Raw genomic sequence first — 11,930 nt, 5'->3', positions numbered from 1 at the left:
TCCAAGGTTCATAGATACATGTAGAATTTTTTTATCTTGGCTACATAAACGATGGATCATCTTTCTTCATAAATACTGTAAAGATGGAAACACCAATGTATGTTTATCATGCAGAAACTGTGTAATCATCTCAAATTATTCTGTAAAAGGTATTTCTCATAATAATAGTAGATACTGTCATGTTTTGGGGTGGGGTTTTTTTGGCCATGATGTTTTTTGAAGAAACAGGCATAAAACAGCAGTGAGTTTCTGTGTCTCTTGTCCTCATATTTATCCTAAACCACTTAGTTATGTCTTCCTGCTCCTTCCCCAAGACAAACCATTTCTGAAAGCCTGTGAGAGAAAGACCATGATGTCAGAATCAGTTAGTTGTACTCCATAAATTCTGGACAGGAATGGATTTAGGTGGTTAATTTGCCTGTTCCTTACTCACACCTCTTAACCGAGTTGTCTGTGTCAGGAAATCAATATTTTATATAGTTCATTGTGCATCACTTACAATGTGCTTTAACCATCCTTGTACATCTAGCACATGCTAGCACAGAAATAGTCTATTGAGAGGTTTGTCTCCCGTCCTCTGGGCGTGAAGCGTTTTATTTAATGAGCTCCAAGACTGCTAGAAATACATGGCAGATTTACCAAAAGCAGTAAGAAGACCAGTTTACACTTGATGTTACTATTGAAATGTGTCCAAAGCAGGGAAAAATATTTTGCTTAATGTAATCAGATGTAGTATACAAAAGGTTAATTCAGAGAACTGCAGAAGCAGTCTGATTTTTCCACCTTTGCTGAAACAGGAAAATTATGAGGAAAGCATATGATAATTTATTCATCATGTGCTCAATTCTTGATTCAGTTTAAAGCTGAAAACACAGATGAAATACACCATTATAGCTACAATGAAGCTCTTACAGTATTTTATATGAAGTAAAAGTACAGATTTATTCCTGAAAGTGGGAGCAGAATAGAAAGTGGTTGTTTGCTAGATAAATACCCTAACAAGTATATGACAGAATGAAGGTCCTTTTCTTCCTCTTTCTGCTGTCATTGTGAAGTTGAACTTCTTTGTTGCATGGGGTACAATCTCCCAATAGATAAGTGGAAACTGCCTCTCCCTAAACAAGTCTGCAGGTTTGTAGTTAAGGACTCTCCTTCTGTATGACAGATACAGCCTCATAGCCCCTTAAGTTGATCAAGCATTAGGCTCAAGTTTTTCACTTCAGGAGTGAGTAGACCAACTTCTACGTTAGTATAGAAACAGCTGCAGAGCAGCACTACTATCTTTGCTATTCTGTAAAAGAGTGCAGTTTTTCACAAAAGGTTGCAGAATCACCTGTCCTCAAAGAAAGTTGCTCAGTTAGGATTTGCAGACTGAGAAAGAACTGAAATTCCTGGTGCAGCTGGAAGTTCAGATGGTTTTCCTCCGTCCTGAGAGCTTCCAGCTGTCTGGGTCTTGGCAAGACCTTGTGCTCTAATTCAGATCACAGTTCTATGGGGACTAAATTTTGCATGTTGTGTTGGCTGGTGGGTGCCAGCTTCACAGCTCCAGACCTGATGTCAGCAGAATGGAAGAAGCACAGCACATCTGTCGTTGACTGGATTCAGTATTCATTTTCTATTCTTTGACATTTGCACAGCTACATGTTAGAAGCACAAAAATTTAATTTTGGTCATCCTCACCTGTTTCTTTTTTTAACACTGTTTCTTTCAAAACACACTTCACAAGTATCCACAGATAAATACGCCATTATAATAACAGGGATAGTCTTTATATTCCTCATTCCTTCCAGTGAAAATACTTCTACACACACAGGCTCACTATCCCAGAAAAAGTTTAACCTTCATTCTGAAAGTTTTAGTGGCCTCCCAAGCTCTACCATTGAACAGATGAACAGAAATAAACACTGCATTTCCTAGTTAGTAGCAGTTGGGGCAGGAAGCTCTCTCCCTGCTTTCTCCATCCAGCACTCAGACAAAGGAGTCGTTTGGTTTTCTCGGTGTAACAGCAGAAGTAGAAAAGGGCAGGGCAGGGCAGGGCGGGGCAGGGCAGGGCGGGGCAGGGCAGGGCGGGGCAGGGAGGGGCAGGGCAGGGCAGGGCAGGGCGGGGCGGGGCAGGGCGGGGCAGGGCAGGGAGGGGCAGGGACGGGCAGGGCAGGGCAGGGAGGGGCAGGGCAGGGCAGGGCAGGGCAGGGAGGGGCAGGGCAGGGCAGGGCGGGGCAGGGCAGGGAGGGGCAGGGCAGGGCAGGGCAGGGAGGGGCAGGGCAGGGCAGGGCGGGGCAGGGCAGGGAGGGGCAGGGCAGGGCAGGGCAGGGAGGGGCAGGGCAGGGCAGGGCAGGGAGGGGCGGGGCGGGGCGGGGCACGGCAGGGAAGGGCAGGGAAGGGCAGGGAAGGGCAGGGAAGGGCAGGGAAGGGAAGGGAAGGGAAGGGAAGGGAAGGGAAGGGAAGGGAAGGGAAGGGAAGGGAAGGGAAGGGAAGGGAAGGGAAGGGAAGGGAAGGGAAGGGAAGGGAAAGGGAAGGAAACCCAGTAATATTTTATCAGCATGAGTCTACAGCCTTCCACTTGCTCCTTTCCCCTCTATTTTGTTATTATTATTATTGTTTTCCATTGGACATTTCCACATTTCACTTGAATCTTTTCCATAAGTTGAACTCCACCATTCTTTCCCCCTGACCAGACATGACCTGCCCACACAAAAGCAGAATATGAAGAACCTCTGAGGTTGTTCGGCTGTGGAAGCTAAGTGAGGGACAACATCCTACTACACTGTGAGTGAAGAATCAGCACAAAATGGGAGGAGGAAGAAAGTCTGTTCATGCTCATCATATTTTTCCTTCCCCAACCTGCAAGCCAGAAGTACCTTCCACCATCAAAACTACTGTGTATGGGGGAATCCACTCAGTAGCAGGTCTCATGTTCCTAAAAATGGTGCTGCTAGTTTCAGGGCCCTGCAACAGTTAGCTTCACAAGCACATAGGTTATGGCAGTGCCCAGGAATCTCAAGCATGCACAGCTATGCTAGTTAGAAACCCTACCCTAAACAAAAAACTCCAAAGAACTCAGGTCAAGTTTTGTTGGATTGGGCTTTTGATGGTAGTGTTTCTGCTTCCTTCCTTATTTTTTGCCCTCCCAGAAAATCTCTCATTTTCCATTCCTGTAACAGATGTTAGCTACCTGATACCAAAAAGCTGTAACTTGCTAAACATCCAGATGTTCTCATAACTGCTTCATCCCATTAATGTGTTTCACATAGCAATATATATCACCTTTATTGTAAGCACTGCTGTATTCTAGAAAATCCAATAAAAATAATCAGCAGAAACAGTCAGCAAGATTAACATCAAGGAGATGCCTGAAAGACAGATCACTTTGGAAAAAAAAAAAAACATACACTGAAAAGGTTTCCTTATTAGCCACTTTGAAATGTTAAATACATCAGTTCTCATATGAACCTGAGAACTGACAAAATGGATAAGTGTATCTAAAATGGAGGGTACAAAGCATGACCTGGCAATACAACAGAAAGGGTTACAGAAATAGTAAAAGCTGCTATAGAAAAGGGTGAAATTTGAAGAATGTCCTGTTGTCTAATATTCTGCAGGATTGAGGAGAATTTGAGACTCCACAGAAGTCACTCAAAAGACTGCTGTCAGATCCTGAAATGGAAGCAATCATTCATTCACAAGTTTTCCTTCTAGACCTACTCTCCATGAAATTCAGATACCTGTTCCCCTGTAGTGATGCTGGGCTGCCATCTGGAGATGCCACCTCCAAAAGCACAGCTAAACCTTATTAGATGAGGCTTTCCCAGCTTTTTTGATTTATCTCCTGCTGCTGCTGCTACTGTTGATCTCACAAAGTTACAGTTAAGACAAGAAGTAGGCATAAAATACAGAGCTTTTCATTCCCTGCAGTAAGAAAAAAATTAGGCCTGCTTCCACATGCACTTATTCTAACAAGCCCTGCTTTACCGTACCACACAGGGCCGCAGCAAAGAGCAGCAGGTGAGTGGTGACCAAATGCTGCTGCAGTCTGTGTATGAAAAGAATCAGAAAGCAACCCTCCCAAGTTATCGGACACTACTGGTATTCCAGCTGTTTTAAAAGCTTTAAATCAAAAACACTCCTCAAAGGTTCGAGGTCCAAGAAAGTTCATTTTGTATACACCCTAAGTTTCTGCACTTGCTAGTCACCACTGGTCTAAAAAATAGCGGGGATACTGCTGGGTTAGCTGAGCTAGCTAGATGTGAGGAGGAAATTCCTTGAAGAAGCAGTGCAAGTGCCATAAGTAATCACTCTGGCTACATCTCTAAGAGAACCCAGATGTATGAATTCATGTATTTATTAAAGGATGAAATAGATGTCTTGGAAAGAGGTAGAAATAAAGGGGGGGAAATGGATTGTCTAATCACTAGGTAATACACAGGTCACATCAGAGCTGACAACAACCTTAGCTGCACTGTTTAAAACAAATAAATATATTAGTCATGCCAGGCTTACAGAAAAAAAAAATACTGTTTTGTTTATAAAACAACTAGGAAATCAGTCAGAGCTCAAGCCACTGCACAGCTTTGACCATCCCTAATTCTCCCTGCCTTCCCTAGTTCTTTTTTAAAAATAATAATATTTGGGTCAGACAAATTTCATCTTCTTTTATCAACGACAGCATGGGAAGGTGTGATGTGTTGACCCTGAATGGATGCCAGGTGCCTACCAAGCTGCTCTATCAGTCCCCTCCTCACCTGGACAGGTGAGAGAAAATATAACAAAAGGCTCGTGGCTGAGATAAGGGCAGGGAGAGATCACTCACCTATTACCATCACAGGCAAAACAGACTCAGCTAGGGGAAATTAATTTATTTCCAAGCAAATCAGAGTATGATAATGAGAAAGTAAAACCTAAATCTTAAAACACCTTCCCTCACTCCTGCTTCCTGGGTTTAACTTTGCTTTACGATTTTCTCTACCTCCTTCTTTCAAGCAGCGCAGGGGGACGGGGAATGGGGGCTGTGGCCAGTTCATCACATACAGTCTCTGCTGATCTTTCCTCCTCACAGTCTTTCCCTTTCCCAGCGTTGGGTTCCTCCCATGGGACACAGTCCTGCACTAACTTCTTCAATGTGAGTCCTTCCCACGGGCTGCAGTTCTTAATGAACTGCTCCAGTGTAGATCCTTTCCATGGGATGCAGTCTTTCAGGAACAGACTGCTCCAGCATGGATTCCCTATGAGGTGACACGTCCTTCCAGGAGCCTACTTTGCCTGGGCTTTGCACAGGGTCACAACCTCCAGGCATCCCTCTGCTCTGGCATGAAGCTCTCCCCAGGCTGCAGGTGGGTATCTGCTCCACCATTGACCTCCATGGGCTGCAGGGGCACAACCTGCCTCACCATGGCTGTGGAGGAAACTCTGCTCCGGCGCCTGGAGCACCTACTGCCCCTCCTTCTGTACTGACGCAGGTTATCTTAAGGGATGTTTCTCCCACTTATTCTCACACTTCAATCCAGCTGCAAGGTGTTGCATAGTTCTTTAATTTTCCCTTCTTAAATACATTATTACAGAGGTGCTATCACCGTCACTGATGGGCTTGGCCTTGGCCAGCAGTGGGACCATCTTGGAGCCAGCTGGCATTGGTTCTGTCAGAGGGCATGTCATGAGGGCAGCTTCTAGCAGCTTCTCATGGAAGCCCCTCCTGTGGTCCCACCATCACTAAAACCTTGCCATGAAAACCCAGCAGAGAAGGGCTACTCTTTCACACAGGAGCCTGGGAACATTCTGGTAGTTCCAGATATTTTCATACTTGCACCCAAAAGAACTATCCTCCTTGTGAAGACATGATTCTGAGCTGCTTCTCCTAACCTGAACAACCTTACCCCCTGTAAGGCTCCACTCTTGCAGGGACAAAACTAGATATTAAGTAGAACTTTTTCCCTACAACATTTTCGGATCTTCAGTACAATCTAATCTGAAGAATTCCTTTCATTTTGGACCATGTCTCCACACTCACAAAGTGTCTTGTATCGGTTTGTCCATACAATGTAACAGGGCAAAAAAAGCAGGAGAAGATTGACCTTTGTCAACATTGTGCTTAGTGCTAGGAAAAAGAAGATAGCAGAGAAAGGGTGCACAAAGGATGTTTTCTCTAGGACTCTCAAAATACTTTAATAGTAGGAAACTGAAATATTTCTTTTACTAAACACCAGCCAATGTGAACCTGCAAAACATTTAGGTATTCAGACAAATTGATCTGAACTCAGGCAAACCAACTCACCCCCTTCAAGATATGATTTATGCCCACTGTTTAACCTGCTCCTTCTTTTCTATTTGGGTAATTGAGAAATTGATTTCAATCAATCTTAGTCCTCTGGCAAAGGTCTACTCAAGAGTTATTCAAGCTAAAGAAAATATAAGGCTAATTATCTGTTTGTGAGCTAAGGTACTGCAATCAGAAAATCTATTTGACATCTGGAAGTATTTCACCTCTTCATATAAATATAGCATTGTCAAGAGCATGTGATAGAGAGGAACACTCTGACACTATTGCCCGTCACTGCATCTACACTTCCACATTCTTATGAATGACCTTGGTTAAGACTGCACAGTCCCTTGCAGGAGTAAACCTATGGGATGAATGAAGAAGTACACACTGGACAACTGGTTAGAGGGAAAGAGACAGGGAGGAATCCAATGAGATATTTCTAGTTATCTGGATTCTTCTCAACTGCATTTTCAGAAGAAGTATGTGTTGGGGATTATTGTTATTTGGGTTTCTTTGATTTGCAGCAAACCTGAGATGTCTCCACATCCAAAACAAAAACGTTTCTGTCATTTCTATCATGAATGCCACAAAAGGTGGTGACCAGGTTGTTGGTGATATAATGGAAGCAACAGCTCAAAGGTGAATGACTACAGGAATAGACCTGAATACGAAAAACAAAATTGGAGATTGGAACCAGAACTAACAATACCCAGGAAAATTTTTGCTGTCGAGGAGCAGCGTGAGACAGAATGACCTGCAGATTTAGCTCCTGAAAATTGCAACCATAAAGGTGCACTCTTTTTCCAGTCTTGACATTGAACACTGTTTCACTTCTGTAAACTGAAATGTTTGTCTGAACAAAGTTCAAAACATAAAACCAGTAACTATACTGAATGCTTGTTAGGGTACAGCCTTTTCAAAGTGTTCAGTCTGAAAGGTCACTCTGAACAGAATTGCTGTCCCAGGAAGAGCAGAACCCAATCCTTCAGCAAAATCAAAACTTCACCCACCATTTGTTACAGACCACACTAAACCAACAGAGAAGAAAAGGTATGTTTGCTAGCACTAACATTGTGTGTAATGGCAGAAAATGGTAGATTTGTTCCTGATTCACATAGAAACTGTCTGAGTCTGCACTCAGAGATGACAGGAAGGACCTAACACTAAGATTTGCTTTTGGTTGTTTTGTTAACCTTCCAAAAACTGAAAGAGCTCCCCTCCCATCCATCACAGGCCTATGGACTTGAAATGGAGAATATGATTTTGTGACAACACACTGTATAATGATTTGAATGAGCAAGGTTCCCTTTTTTACTTATTCTTCCTAAAGGAAGTAAAATAGTCAGGGTCAACAGCTACAGTTGACTGTAGGTTACCTTCACACCAGGTGGGATGAAAAAAAATGGGGATATGTTACCTGCCTACTCCTTACCTTTGCAGAAATGGAGAAGAGGTGGAATTGCAGATTAGGTTCCCCCCAAAAAAGCCATAATGGAGCAGAACTGGAATTGCAGATTAGGTTCCCCCAAAAAAAGCCATAATGGAGCAGGAATTTGAAGCACCAAAGTTGCACAATAATGTGATGCTGGAAAGACACTATTCTAAAATAAATAAGGAATTTGTTATTCTGAGAAATCACAAGAAAAAACATGCAGAATGGCTATGCCAGACTAAATCATTGCATAAGCAATTTCTCAAGAGTCAACAGTTCTGGATTCTTTTCATACAGGTACCTCATTTTTAATTTCAAATCCAGAGGCAAACTCTCAAACCCATTTTGTTCTGGTGTATAAACAGGAGATGCAGTGTCCATGTAGCAGAAAACAAATGAACGTGTAAAGAACACATTTGTAGGTACCTTTTTGTTACCGAATGAAGGAATGAAGAACTTATCGACACCAATGTGATGTAGATAAGCAGACACTTCTTTATTAACGGCCGGGTGCGTGAGTCCTCTCACGATCAACGCACACCAGGTCTCAAAATCAGACACCATATATAGAACTTATTCATACATATTCATTAAGTATTCATGCATAACCATGATATTTCCCGTAAATCATTAACATATTCTCCTCCTATATCCGATTCTGCACAGTAGAGCTTAGAAAGGTCTAGAAATGGGTCTGGGGTACAATTTGGGTAGGTGGTATATGAGTCGGTGGTCGCGATCTCCCCCTGCCGGAATTACCTTTTACTAAAGTTCACGATTTCTTGGCAGGTAACTACAAGCTGTTCCAGTCGACTCTCGCCAGTTTCCATTAATCTCATATTCTGACATTTCAATACACTTCTACATACAAAAGACTGGTCAAATACAAAAAAAACTTTCAAACCCTAAAGTTATTACCTAAGTTTTAACAATGGTTCTAGCCCCTTCTTCTAGCCTTGGTACAAGACGTAGAGAAGATCTCATAGCAGCTTTTACTGTGCAACTATAAGTTTCGTTAAAATATTTCTTACCCTTCTATTTTTCAATTTTATAAAATGATTTTATAAAATCAATTAATCAAATAAAGTCAATCAATCTTAACTTATTAACAAATCGATAACATTTTCATATGTTATAAGTGACGTTATCACTGAAGCTGTCAAAATAGGCTTGCCAGTCATCCCAATTATTTAAGCATCTCCAGCACACTAAAAAAATAAAAGCATTAGCTTGACTCAACTTAATTATACTGAAAAATATTAAAAATGGCTTAAAAAATCCCATTGTTTTAAAAGTCCCATGTTTTAATTAATGTACCTTTTTAAAAAAGCATGCTTAAAGTCACATTTCAAATCATATTAGAATACATTTTTGGATTACCAGCTGCAATACTTCTATGTCATGCTCAGCAGTGAAAGTGTGTTTGTACTTCGTATTAGGAATTGTCAGTTAATTGCTGTATGTTAACTATCTCTTTCTAAAATGTGATTTAGCTTTACCGTAAATACTGCACATTTGCTAACTCAGAGAGAACACACTCCCTTTACCTTCCCCTGCCACCTGGAAAGCTGCCTGGAAAACATGTTTCACAGCTTTTCCCAAAATGTTAAAAAAATCAACAAACTAAAACCAACAACAAAAACCTACAAAGAACTTTTTTTGACTAATGGACCACCTAAAATTCACAGAGCTGTGGAAAAGTTGGAATTGATCACATTAACAAATTACAATAAAGTGACAAACTCCATAGTGGTTATCCCCCATATTGTAGTATTACTGGATTTATTCAGCAGTATTTTCTTGTCATGTAAATATAATTTTTTTAAAGTTACTTCCTAACTGAACCTTACATGGCCATCAAATCCACAGTCCCATTCCCTTACTTAGGAATCAGCTTTCCAATCTGAAAAACAAGCTTTAACATCTGTAAAAACAACTCTGGACACACAAAACCTGTATTTGAAGCATCTGAACTGCTTTTTTTCCTACTGATAGTATAACACTGAACCCAAATGGACTTCCCAAATGTCTTAAGCCAGCTTCCGTTTCTTACAGATAGTTGTTCTCAAACTTGCTGCTTCCGTTCTCTCTGACGCTCAAGTACTGAAAACTGAAGCCCAATTTTTCATTAACATGATACATAAGACACAATGGATTAGGAACTCCAGGCTTTAAGGTAGCTGAAAATAGGGATGCTGTTTGTAAACTGTCAGGTACTTCAAGGGATACAAAACTTGTTCATTGCTGAATCAATAGTTCCTTCCTTTCTCCCCTCATTTAATTAAATACTGTCTCAGTGTTCTCATTGACTCCTTGAGTCCTGATATCCCACTTGCTCAACACTCAGCACAGCCACATGCAACTTGTACAAGGTCTGGATCCGAGAGCTCTTCATTCTCACTTGGCACCAGCGTTTCCAGCTGTATATAAAGAATGAAGAATCAGATGTTCACCTTAAAACTGAGGCAAGACTTACAGGCCTCTCTTCCTATGGAGCTACAAAAGGGTGCCTTAAAAGTGAATAATCACATTGCCATGCCACACTTCATCCTGAAAGCACTTTCTCAGTCCAAATTTTTGTTGAAGCAACTCCCGTGTTCTTGACTACTCTTTTTCACAGTTTAGGCTATTCAACTGAAGCAGGTTGCTGTCATCCTTTATTCTAACAGATCTGCAACTTTTACAGTTCAACACCTTTTCCCACCTGGAAGAAAATGGACCCCAGTCTTTTTGGCTTTGCCTTCATATTTCTTTTTCTCAAAATTCATTCAGCACTCCTGCATTATACAGCTGCTTCCCTGTCAAGATTATACTATCTTGTAATGGTAATGCATACTCTCCTTCTGACTGTGGAAACTGCGTTCTCTTTTTACTATTTATTGAAAATCTTTCATAATATTATGGTAATTTTTGCAGGCATTTTCATTTATCTGACTACTTTAATAATTAATATTCTCTCACTTGCTCTTGTACACCTTTTCATCACCCTAACCAACAACTGAAACATCCACTGCCTTTTTCTTTAATCACATCATGAACCATCTTTTTTGGCCAGTATTATTATCGCATCTGTTTTCTCCTGATTTTACAAGGGATCTTACTTAATACCATTAAAACACTTGGAAACTAGATTTAGATGAGATATTTGAAAATAGTTTTAGATGAGATATTAGGAAGAAATTCTTCCCTGTTGAGGCACTGGAACAGGTTGCCCAGAGAAGTTGTGGATGACCCATCCCTGGCAGTGTTCAAGGCCAGGTTGGAGGGGGCTGAGAAACCTGGTCTAGTGGAAGGTGTCCCTGACCATGGCAGGAGGTTGGACTAGATGATCTTTAAGGTCCCTTCCAACCCAAACCATTCTACGAGTCTCTGATTCTGTGAAGATACTATTGTGCTTAGTGGAGCTGATTAAAGAGATGCACTGTCCAGCACCTTAGCTGATTTATCTCAATGTGATGGTTGCCATGTTCTCTGACATTAATTTAGAGGTTCCTCCTCAGAACTGAAATATGGGTTTACAACATTAATATGATGCAGAAGCAATAATTGAAGAAAAACTGGTGTCCAGAAACCATCTTATCCTTGACTTGCTCCAACCTTTTCCTCTTTCAGGAAGACTCCCAGGAGAAAACCTCGAGTTTCCTCAAAGGCTGTTTACCCTGGCTTTCATCTATGCAAGTCAGGTGGAACCCATTCTGCATTCAGGAAGATAGACCACTGCCAATGTGATGTGAAAAAAAAAAAAAAGAAAAAAGAAAAAAAGTCTCCCTTGCTGAAAATATTTTGAAGACAAATTTAAAAGATGAAATGTGGCATAAACTGCTCATATAAGATAAAGCAAGAGAGTGTTTCACTAGTGAACCTGCTGAACTGAGGCCTCCCTGTGTCACACAGGGAGGGAGGTTACACACAGTTTCTGGTCATGTCCCCACAAGCCCTGGAATAACCATAAAATTCGATGTGCTAATAAAGAGCTATGAGATTAAATAATAAAGAAAATGATATATCACTGCAAATGGATATTACTGCAAGCACTGCATGTGAGTGGACAGCAATTCATCACACAGGGCACGACTGGTTGCATATTGTCACTCTCTTTCTCATACATATTAAAATTAATATCCCTCATGAATTTTGATGGCTCTTTTCCATCACTGGTTTGGAATACACAATGCTTTTCCACCGACCACTTCAGAGCTGCCTGTCGGGGCCCTGAGGCCGCAGCAGTGCCAGGTCTCCAGCCCA

General features: G+C 41.4%; 1 long non-coding RNA gene across 1 annotated transcript in view; it reads left to right on the top strand.

The window, feature by feature from the left end:
* Nucleotides 1–11,819: 11,819 nt before the first annotated feature.
* LOC308056990 overlaps nt 11,820–11,930 on the top strand; it is a 35,958-nt gene continuing 35,847 nt past the window's right edge. The window contains exon 1 of the long non-coding RNA XR_013925062.1: nt 11,820–11,888. This is a non-coding gene — a long non-coding RNA (uncharacterized lncRNA). The remainder of the gene's footprint in view (nt 11,889–11,930) is intronic.

This window comes from Falco punctatus (genome assembly GCF_963210335.1).
Source record: "Falco punctatus genome assembly, chromosome: Z".
NCBI lineage: Eukaryota > Metazoa > Chordata > Aves > Falconiformes > Falconidae > Falco > Falco punctatus.
Note: the sequence above shows the minus strand (reverse complement) of the source record. Positions and strands in the feature narration are given on the sequence as shown.